The sequence below is a fragment of the Agelaius phoeniceus genome, chromosome Z, assembly GCF_051311805.1.
Source record: "Agelaius phoeniceus isolate bAgePho1 chromosome Z, bAgePho1.hap1, whole genome shotgun sequence".
NCBI classification, from domain to species: domain Eukaryota; kingdom Metazoa; phylum Chordata; class Aves; order Passeriformes; family Icteridae; genus Agelaius; species Agelaius phoeniceus.
This window is the reverse complement of record NC_135303.1, coordinates 69019696-69031717: the sequence shown is the minus strand read 5'-3', so window position 1 is coordinate 69031717 and position 12022 is coordinate 69019696. Positions and strand designations below refer to the sequence as shown.

At 41.5% G+C, this 12022-nt stretch overlaps 1 protein-coding gene across 1 annotated transcript in view; it reads right to left on the bottom strand.

The window, feature by feature from the left end:
- The window catches only part of ARHGEF28 (Rho guanine nucleotide exchange factor 28), a 119207-nt gene extending 113474 nt beyond the window's left edge, over nucleotides 1-5733 (bottom strand). The window contains exon 1 of the mRNA XM_077171665.1: nucleotides 5662-5733. The gene's annotated coding sequence lies outside the window, so the exon portion shown is untranslated. The remainder of the gene's footprint in view (nucleotides 1-5661) is intronic.
- Between the last annotated feature and the right edge of the window lie 6289 nt (nucleotides 5734-12022).

Sequence of the window (12022 nt, the reverse complement as noted above, 5' to 3'; positions counted from 1 at the left end):
TTGGTACAGAAGAAAACGGGGTTACAAGAGAAGTTAAGAAACACTAACCTTAGTTCCACAAGGAGTAGTTTTAAGGTAAAGCCTTTCACAAGTGTTAGCTGACAGAATAGATGACACACATTAGTATCTATCCCAGGCCTCACAATTACTGCTGCTCTTCTGAAGTGGGCATCACTTCATGGCTGTCTGCAACAAGAGACACATCACTCAGCCACCTGACACCATTGCTTTATTCCAATGTATAAAACTCCTCCACCTACAATGGTTCTCAGTCTTTAAAGGAACAGATCCCAACTAAAATCCACCACCTCCACTGCAAGAAAACATGACCACCAGTCATTATACCATGCCAAGGGAGTAAGAACTACTCTTGGATGCTTTTGTCAAATGATTATTCTGACCTCCAAAGCCTTAAGAGATGTATCTCAACATCTACCTCCTCTGCAAGGATGACACAGGCAGGTACCCAGTCTAGTCTACCTACTCTACAGAAAGTGTGAGCAAGAAAACATAACTTAGCTCTTTCTTTGGAGGATAAAAATTTCATCAGCAGCACAACAAACTTGTTTTGTATTGGCAAATACAAACACAGCTCGCTTGTGGTGCCATCCTAGCTTCCCTCTACCCTTTGCTTGCATCACACTGTGGATCCCCTGGGAGCCTGAGCAATCGGAAATACTAAGTACCTAGCTCAACATGAATCCTGAGTGGATGAACAACCTCATCAGAACCAACCAAGGTTTTTCATACAGCACTGACTAGAACCATGCTGAAAGAGGATCAGTTCTTTCTCTGTGTACTTGCCTGACAAACCAGCTTACAATGGATTCCTGGATGCAAAGGAGTATCTAATCATACTTGTTGCTTTCTGCGGAAGAATCAAAAAATATCAACACACAGCACTAAGTGGCTTCTTTTGCTTTTCTCACACTCTGAAGAATGCTGGATGTTTAGAAAAAATTTCACATGAATGGCTCACGTCTTTCCTCTGTCTGGGGCTTACAGTAACTCAGCCTGGCTGCTGGAAGTGGCTGGGAGAGGCAGGAAGAAGAGGATGCACGTAGGGAGGAAATACTCAGCTCTGGCTACAGCACAATGCTTGTGCAATCTCCATTTCAGATCGAGGGACTGAAAGAGACACCACACATGCAGCTTACTACTCACCATTCACCTCCTCTGTACAGCAAAGAACTGCCCACGTCCACAAAAGGCAGGGCCTCCAGCGCACACAAGGTGCCCCGCATACAAATCCTCTCCAGTGCTCAGGCAGAGTGCTACCCCACACAGCAAGGCAGGGTCAAGCTCCTGACATCATGAATGCACATAATTTCACAGAGCAACACCTGATCCCTTCCTCTGACATCTGTGCCTCTGACACAGAAACCAGCACGACGGACATCTAACAAACAGGTCTGGTTTCAAGCATTGCCCACACTGCCAATGACAGTAGTAGCAGAATTCATCTATACACAAAAAAAAAACCTTCTCAGCATCCACTTTAGCAGTTCATTTAATAGAATCATGTATTGTGATGTGGTGTAAACTGGAAAGACTTGCAGCAGAGGTTTCATTCCTAGCTGGAATATGTAATTCTGATACTCTTCACCCAATATTTTATTTACTGGTTGTCAATTATGAGACTGTCATATATTCAAATTTTTTCAACATCATCAATTTTAGCATTTTACAGCATGGGTTCCCCAATTATCAAGATATGTTAGAAGGACTACAATCAGAAAATAAACCCATGGAAAATAAAAACATGCATTATTTACTTAATTGCATTTTAAGATGTCAGTTATCAAACATTTTTTACTCTGTACAGACCAAGAAATTAGATAAGGGGAAGCATAATTTAACTATCAGCAGAAAGGCATTTCTACCAGTTGACAAGGTGACCCTCCAGTCAAGACTGTGACTGCTATTGGCTGTCCTAGCACTTACTGTCTATACAGCATTTTCCTAAACACAGAAGGGCACATCCTGATCCTACAGCAACCCAGCTCACAACCAGCAACTTGACTCTCTCCTCTTCCCTGTAAGTAAAGCATATCACCATGGAAGAAAGAGACAGAGAAGGTGAAGAGGGGACTCTGGCTTTGATGCTGCTCTGCAATCCAGCAGTCACTTGTACAAACTTCACTGAACTTCTCTGTGCTCTGTGGCTGTTCCATCAAGCCTCCACAGCTCTTTAAGCTGCACCAGATCCATTTGTGCAAAAAAATATGTGCCTTACAGACAGATGCAAAGTGTGACAGTAGTATAAAACATTAATTTCATACTCCCATATATCAATTCAAAGGTAACAAAACATAAGGTCTTTGCTTGTACTGTTTGCTACATTCTCCTTTCAGATCACAATCCCTCACCTCCATGCCACAGACCTGCTGCTTCGTAACAGCAAAGCAACTGACCTAATGCCAAAAATATACTATGTAAATAAACCCTAAATGATGCTGCAGAGGTGTCCTGGAATTCAATTCTTCCTTTCTAACTACACTTCTTTTTGGTGATGGTCACACTGAAACCCATGTATATAAAACGCTGAGAATTAGTCTTATTACCACTATATCAAGACACATTAAATCTGTATTTGTGGTCAACTAAAACAACAATAAAGCAAAGACACATCCCACCCAAAGGCCACTGGAAGGCAAGCAGGAATCCTCAGAGCATCATGTGTAATGCTTTAAAATCCAACATATTTGTCTTAGCAAAATGTCTTGTAGAAGACTAGCAGCACATGCAAATCAAGAGGTCTTCTACTGAGTTCTCTTCTGCTTGTTGATTGTGTAACTAACCATTACTACCATTTTTTTTTTTCTGACCATGCAAATAGTCTGTTTATATTTCTTAGATCTTAATACTCTTAAAAACCTGTGAGATTTCAGTATGGTGCTCACAGACAAGCCAGTGTCCATTAATCACACTCATCCCACAGCTCCCACTACACAGGCATAGCAATGGAACTAAACCGTGTTCCTGAATTTATAGATTCCATCTGAGTTATGTTACGTTAGTACACCAAAGGCTCACTCACAGCTTCCCCAGCACCAGGAACTACACTGCACAGCCACCAGGTCAAATTTGGTACCGAACAGTCTTTTAAGTACAGATCTTTTTTCTGAACCTGACTAAAAGATCTTGGATAAAATAAATGAAAGGGAAAAAACTAGCAAGCTGAAAATACATACATAATAAATATTACATTCCCAAAGTCAGAGATTTAACTTTACAGCCAAGGTTTTTGACATGATCTTCCATTTTTCCCCTAGGGTCTCTTGAACATATAGAGCATTGGGGAATAGGGAGGGGACAAAGCAGAACCCTCAGCTCATAGCTTCACAAGCACATTCATTTACTGCCTCCTAACACTATTCAAACTGAGAGGTGAAACAAACCTTTGCCTATCACATTTATCATGAAGCAGTTCACACTAGTGCTTCACCAGACATTACCTGCTCTTGAAGGTAACTGAACAGAAGTACAGCTAACCATCTTTCAAAATGTCACTCTTCTCAACAATTTGAGACAAACAGAAGCGTAAATCTTATTTCAAAAAACATCACCCCATTCAGGGCTATTGAAATACCAAAATATATACAAAATATTTTGTTAAAAGCACAGCCATTTTGTGATTCTTAGAAGGAAATTCAAGAGTGTCCAAAAAAGGACCATACTTCTTCACCTTTAAAGAACAGTCTTGGGTTTTAAAACATGGAACAAATTTTCTTTTCTGACAGAAGTCTGCTGTTGAGGTTGGCAAAATACATTCTTTATGTATTCCTGTATTGACCTTCTTAATGTAGCATTTTAATTTCAAATAAAAAGAAAGTGTGGCCCTAGACCTTAAAAATGTGAAATGTGGATCACATATTACCAAAAGGCAAAAATAAAATCAAATGTATTACAGGTTACTGTATATAAGGTTATAAGGTTATATACTGTTATATACTGTTATAAGGTTACTGAAACAAATAAAATATGTTTGATAATGTTGTGGGACACCTGTCTGACCTCACTCCTTTTAACACCTGTTTTGACAGAGACAGTAGCTTTCTAATTATGAAATTTTTTATGGCTTTACCATTTACTACTCCCTGGTTTAGGAACTGTGAACCCAGAGCAACAGCAAACCCTTGAAAGAGTTCATGCAGCACAGTTGTACAGCTGAATGACAAGGTAGCAAAGAAATGGACCAGAAACTTTTGGTTCTAGAAATGCATAAAAATGAGGGCTCCAGTGCTATCACTTCATTGTCCTTTGGGCTTGGCCATCCACCAAACTGCTATAATTAAGAAAGCAAGAGGATATTCTGTGTATTTAAATATACTTTTGTAATTGGTATTCCGCCTTCATGGACAACTAGAACTGTGCTACAAGCTCTACACCAAGAACCAGAAAAAAAATTTTATACCAAAATTCATTAAACATAATTCTAATAATCAAAGCAGCAGCTTCCATTGAGAAGTGCAACTTATAGCCCTTTTTTAACTATTAATGTAATTTGGTGGTATCTGCTTGTCTTAATGATGCTAAGCCTGAAAGATACAACTCAACTAGTTGGTAGGTAAGTTTTTGAAAATTCTGCAAATCATTGGCATCAATGTCTAATTTGCAAGTTAACTGAGAAGGCCAGATGAGTTGCCTATTACCAAGATACACCTACACAATCACTTTAATTGTTTCAGTTAATATTCAAACCCAAATGGAAACAATGTGGAAAAACAAAAGCATTTAAGTAGTTCAATATTTCCACCAGATGTTGTCCTGTCAGTTTTTCATAATGAGTATACAGAATACAGTTCCATCTTTACTTATGTGGAAAAATCCCACTTAGTAAAATGCCCCCTGATATCCTATTTCCACAATGTGCGGTAAAGAGCAAATCACTTCTGTAAAATAAAACATCTGGTAGATTTTCAGTCACATCTGTGTGCCTCTAAAAGATTTACGAGAAGAACTTCATCCATTTTTCTGTAAGATCAGATACAGAGGCAGGAGTTAAGGCCATAAAAATGAAGAAGGATTTTTAGTGGCACATCTCTAAGCTGCACACAGCAGTACCCCCACAAGAACAGCTTCAAAAGGTGTTTCTCAGAATTTTACCATTAGAAAAGTTTTGAGCTTGGCAAAATACATATAATTTCCTTTATATTCTTGGCTATTAAAAAAGTTAAGAATAACGTATTTAAAAACTTCTTTTGCTCTGTATGAGAAAGGCAAGCATGTTTATGATTAAGACCGAATACCTTGTCCCCACTGAGACAAAAACTGGGGGAAAAAAAAAAAAAAACAAAGAGTAGCTTTTATGGCAAAGTAGTGAAGTTAAAACAGGAAAACAAACAACATATATTTAAAAATAACAACAACAAGCTACAACAAAACCCCACTGAAATCTCTCTCCGCCTTTTGGGGCTCTGAAGGCCACTGACAGCGCACGCAAAGGCTTTGCGGGGACACCGGCGGAGCCCGCCCAGGCGCACGGCGGCGCCGGGGCGCGGTCCCAGCCGGCGGAACACCGCCGCAGCTCCTCGGAGCGGGACGCTGCGCGCCGCCGCAGGCTCGGACCATGCTCCGCTCCCCGCCGGCGCAGCGGCCCCGGGGCCGCGGGCAGCAGGTGCGGGCCGCGCTCGCCCTCCGCGGCAGCGGGCGCCTTACCTACGCGTAGTGTGCCGGGGCAGGCGCCGCCGCCGCCGGGCACGGACGGACGGAGGCAGGCAGGGAGGGAGGCAGGGAGGGAGGGAGGCGGTGCTGCCGAGCCGCCGCGGGAGCGCTGCGGGACGCGCCCGGGCCCGCCCCGGCAGCCCGCGGTAACAAAGGCGCTTTGTGACAGCCCCCGGCGCTGGGAGGCTCCCGGGAACCAGAGCCCGGGGCAGCCGCCGCAGCTCCACGGGACAGGGAATGGACGGCAGGAGCCTGGCGGGGACCCCGACGGCGCCCCGGCCACGAGGGGGGCAGCCCCCGGCGCCCTCGGGAGCGGAGCGCTGCCCTGTCCGGGCGGAGCGCACGGTGCGGGGCCGGGCCGCCCCGCGCTCTCGCTCGGTGCTGCAGGCAGCGCTCCGCTCCGCTCCGCTCCGCTGCCCGGGCCGCGCTGCCGCGGTCACCAGCGCTGGGCCGGGAGCTGCCCGCGCTAGGGGCTGGTTGATCAGCCTGCTGCCCGGCCCTTCCATGCGTGTTTCGTGTTGCACAGTGCATGGACCCCGACAAACCACGCCACACCTTAGCTTCTCAGCTGCCACGTATACATGATATATGACTTCACCTGCTCTTAAAAGCATCTAATGTTGACTCCCTAAGGCTTTTCTGTCCACCTGTTACACTGATTATTAAGGACAGTGAAGCACTGAAGATGTAGGGTTATGAGTACCAGACTGGGGGTAGATACGACTGAGCAAGTTTCCTCTTGCTGCACTGTAATTTAATTCATAACCTGTCTGCTGTAGATGGATAGCATAGTTTCTTTGTAACAGCAGTGTTAGACTAATATTAAGCAAATTAGACTGCTGTAACAGAGCAGAGGTCAAAAAGATACCTCCCTATGAGAGGTGAAAGAGGATTTTGCTTCAGCCCAAAAGAACTATGGGGTAAATGAAGGAAAAGTGTTAATTCTGTTTTCTACTTGTTACCTATGGTTTAGGTATGGTTTATTTGATCTGTTCATTGCACCTGTTAAGTGCTGTTGGGAACCAATAAAGAAGCAATGTTGAACACATAACCAAAAAAGAGAAAGGTTGCCATTGAAGCAAAGTGTTTTGTGTTTTCACCTGCGGGAACAGGGGAACATGCCTGACTCAATTGACTCGTTCATATGAATATTTTTGCTTTAAAGACGTGTTCCCCTCTCATTTCTGTGGAAAAGTGAGTTATTTCTCAAAACCCTAAAGGAGAGAAAGAAGCCAGTAAAACCCCATTACCATCCCGTGTCTTTCAGCAAGAATTTAATGGCTTTACATAGGTATGTATTCATTTTTAAACTTCGAAAGTTTTCATTGTTTTTGCTTTTTGTGGCTGATCACATAAAAAATCATCTGTGCAAGGAAGCAGGGACAAAAGTCCACATCTCCAAAATTACAGAGAGAACCATACTGATTTATGGGGTGATCAGGCCTTTGGAAAGTTAAACTTGCCAGAAGGAAAAGAGGTACAGGTTGATGGGATGCACCCAGATTAGGGATGGCATGCAACTATTTTATAGCCCCTTCCCTCTACATCCAGCCCCAGCATATGTTGCTGGAAGCATACGTAAGGATTGCTTTACTTCAGTTGCTACATTCACTCACCACTGAATATAGCAAGCTATCCACCTCCATGTTATCCTAGAAAAGAATACAAACATAGGCACATCTGCAGCAGCTGTAGACCTGGGATGTCAATGCCGAATTATGACAACTGAAAAAAATACAAGAATTATTATCTAAAAGTTAATTTACATAGTTTCCAATGTAACTATGTAATATTATTATAATGATACTATCAGGCCTCAGTTCCAGAGGAAACCTCCTCCTGCATTTCTATCATGGAAATAAGGACTTAGGCAAGCTTTTTGTATGCGTTGGAACTATGTATCTAGCAAAACTTATGACAAGTAAGTTTTTATAAATCACATTCAAGTAACAAAGGAAAAAAAAATACACACTGCAGAGACTGTCTTCTGATTCATAAAACATCCAAGCATCAGTCAAATTACTGTTGCCTAGGGCTTCTATGTCACTGGTTAATGCTACTCAGTTTTTCACAATGTGCCAAATGGTTTCTGCTTGAATATATTGGCTATTGAAAACAGTTGAAGGGAAAGAATCTTATTTTACAACTACTACCTTAATAATAATGTGAATGTTTGCTAGCTTTCAACACACACACACAAAGTAATGTTACAAAATGGAAAGTATCATCAGCAAGGAGGCAGTGAGTCATTTTCTTGAGCTAAGTATTACTACTACTTAGTACTTGCTTACTACTACTCTTCCTACTCTTCCTCTTCTAACTCCACCCTGATCCCCAAGTGCCACAGCTTGGAGAAACTTCCCCAAGTAAACTTACAATATTATAGTCCTCATCCACTGGCTTTCCATCATTAACTAGATGGTGGAGCTTGACATAAAGGGAAATAAAATATGTCAAGGAGGACCTTCCCCTCATGAGCCCTTGCTGATCAATGACTGCATTGTGACTCCACTGTTTTTCAGTAATTCCTGGATTACTTTATCCATAATTTTACCAAGCACTGCAGTGAGACAATAATTACCAATGTTCCTTCTCACCTTTCTTGAGAACTGAGACAGTATTTGCAACTTGAAGTAGATTGGGATCTTTCCAGACTGCCAAGGTGGTTGAGCAGTATGGGAGAGAGATCCTGCAATAACATCAGCCACTTCTTTCAGTACTCTGGAATGAATCTCTTTGGGGCCCATAAATTTATGCAATCTAGCTGAAGAAGCCTCAGATAAGTTCAGAGTCAGCTGGGAGTTCACTGTCCCTCTAGTCATGGCCTTCTTGGAGAGACTCTGTGGACCCACAGCCTATGACCTGTGTTGAAGACAGAAGTGAAGAAGGCATTAAATGCCTCTGCTCTGTCTACATCCCTATTTGTGAGGTAACTGACCCCATCAAGGAATGGACCAGTTATCTCTGATTTTCATTTTTATAAGTTTGCTTCACTTTCTTATATTTTAAACACTCTACATACTTTAATCATAATGTTAGACGATAAGTATTTTAGTATTTTCTAAAATACCAAAAGTTTTCACATCATTAGTTACTCAGCCTTGAACAACTCAAACAATACAACTTAGTAAATTCTACCAGCATGGTCTTCAAACCTATCTGTTGAAGTACCCTCAAGAAATTAGAATGTATATATATAGATCTAGCAATAAAAGTTTCACTTATTGGCAGAATTAGTCCAGGGAAGATTCCACTGTCTTTGTTAGGGAATGTTCAGTTGAAGCCTTGATAAAAGCAGCAGAATGACCAACCAGCTCATCTATTTCTCCCATGTAATTCAGATGCCTGAACAAAGGACAGGGAAGTTTTAATTCACTATTCTTTTTGAATACCAGTCTAATTCTGGTTGCATTTGTTTAGAAAAGCCTCTTTTCTGATTACACACTGCTCCTGAGCCACAAGAATATTCAGGGTAAGGAGGTATTCTTTGCAAAGAGCTGCAAGAATGTTCCATATGAAAAGCACATTAAAAGAATAATGACAGACATGCTTTTTGTCTGTAACTGCTCTGCAGCAAGGTAATTTATTAACTATATTTCAAGACAACTCAACCTGGTTATTTCCAAATTACCTACAAGTCAAGGAGGATTCCATGTGCAATAAATGCTCCCTTTCCCATATAAACAGATTAATATCCTTTCCCAAAACAGGACACCCATCACTACATCCCCTCCAATACAATGCACAATTAACTATTTGAAGTATTCCAGTTTATTACATTCCATCTTAATACTTAAAAATACTAGATTCTGGAGCATAAGATGAAAAAATAACTGCTGGAAAAATAACTATATTTTCATATAAATAATTACTTTTTAACTTGCAATACAAATGTATGTATGCTTGGCACTGCTGTAAAGCATTTCAAACATTCACCAGCACAAGAGACCACTACAAACTCTCACCTGGAACTTTTTTTCCTATTTTATTCAAGCTGCAGCCTACTTCAGAATGAAAAAAAAAATAAAGCCTTATATTAATATTGTAATTAAGTAAAATCAGAAAATGAACAACAGGCTCTACACTGGTAATAACAGTATCTTTTCCTAGCTCCTCTGTAATTTAGTTATGTTGGTATTGAAGAACTTGCATAATGTAAAAAAATCTTATTTAATGAGAAAAAATAAACTATTATTTTTCAGAACAAAAACTTACATTCACAATGAACAGATATGTCTGGCAAGTTTGTCACCTGAACATGTATTAAATTTCAGTGCAGAGGTAGGAAATCCAGTGGAGCTTAAAATACAACTCATTTGGAAGTCATTCCAAATGTCTTCCAAAGTCTTCCAAATTTCATTTTACTAGTCTTCTTAGACATGAAGATCTTAAATGGCATTTATGTTTTCATATTTTCATTCCATTTTGATTTGTGTAGAGAATATCTCACATTTGTTTCCACATCCACCTTGGCAAACTCACTTGGAAGAAAACATGAATAGCAAACATTGTAATGCATCAAATTGCCATAAGATACAGATATATAGAACAAATTGGGTTGGAAGGGACCTTTAAAGATCATCTAGTCTAATACCTTGCAATAAGCAGAGCACTCCTTCAACTAGATCAGGTTGCTCAGAGCCTCATCCAACCTGACACTGAATGCTTACCGGCATGGAGCAATTAGCAATTCTGGGCAGCCTGTTCCAACATTTTATCAACCCCATTGTAAAGAACTTCCATATGTCTAGTCTACATCTACCCTTTACATTTTAACCATTACCCCTTGTCCGATCACAACAGGGCCTACTTAAAAAGTCTGTCCCCATCTTTCTTATCAGCTCCCTGCAAGTGCCAAAAAAAGCCACGATTATGTCCCCCTGGAGCTGTCCCTTCCCCAGGCTGAGTAACCCCAGTTCTCTCAGTCTGTCTTCATAGGTGAGGTGCTACAGTTTCCTGATCATCTTCAAGGCTCCCCTCTGGACTCACTGCAACAATTCCATGTCCTTCCTGTGCTGGGAGCCCAGAGCTGATGCAGCCCTGCAGGTGGGGTCTCAGCAGGGCAGGGCAGAGGGGCAGAATCCCCTCCCTGGCCCTGCTGCCCACCCTGCTCTGGATGCAGCCCAGGACACGTGTGGCTCTCTGGGCTGGGAGTGCCCATGGCTGGGGCATGTCCAGCCTCAGCCACCAGCACCCCCAATTCCTTCTGGGCAGGGCTGCTGGGATCTGTTCATCCCCAGCCTGTGCTGGTACCAGGGCTGCTCTGACCCACAGGCAGCACCTCACACATGACCTTGTTAAACCTCATATGGTTCACATGGGCCCCTCTCCAAGTCTGTTCAGGTCCCTCTGAACAGCATCCCACCTTTCACGTGTGTCAGCTGCATCACTTGACTTGGTGTCATCTGCAAACCTGCTGAGGATCCCACTGTCCATGTGACTGATGAAGATAATGAATAGTACTGGTTCCAATATGGATTCCTAAGGGACATTGCTGACATCTCTGATCTCCAACTGGACATTGAGCCCTTGACTATTACCCTCTGGATGCAAACAACCAACCAAATTCTCATCACTTAAGAGTCCAGCCATCAAATCCACCTCTCTCTACTTTAGATCCAACTAATCACTATTTTAATCTAACATTTTCCTGTGCTTCTACTAGCCACACATCAAACTTTAAAGCACTGAAATGGATACATACTATAGACATGAATACTGTCAGTAAGAACTAAGAGTATGTTTTATGTCAAGGTTAGTGGTTTTCAAGCCATAGAAAAAAAACTATGCTGCAAAGAGAAATGTGCTCCTTCAACTCCAAACACTACCAGTTCACAGAATAAGGAGGCTCCAAGATAAGCATCCCCTGCATCTCCACTCCGAAAATTAATTCTGTGTGACATCTAAGTGCTATTGCCTGATTAAGTCACACAATTAAAAGAAGTACACTGATTTCCTAGAAGACAGAAGAGGTTCTAGGTCTATTAACACAAACAAAATAAAAAATAAAAATAGTTAAGTAAGCAAACTAAAGTTTGAAGTTTGTTCCTCATTATTACCTGTTATCATTCTAACTTCAAAACCAGTAACAGTAGTAGTCAGGAACATATATTGTTCACATCCCAATTTAAGGGCAGACCTAACAGCACTCCATGCTTTTCAGTCACAATTGTAAAGATTTTAGGTAGAACTTACAAAATTTTTCTAGCTATTTCTACCACTTATATCTGCCTTTCAATGTCTTACATGAGCAAATTAATTTTGCAAGAAATTTCTATTACATACCAAATTCCAGGCTTATAGGAGAATTCAAGCCATAGAACAGGCTAAGAACAAAGTTCTACCCTAATGACAT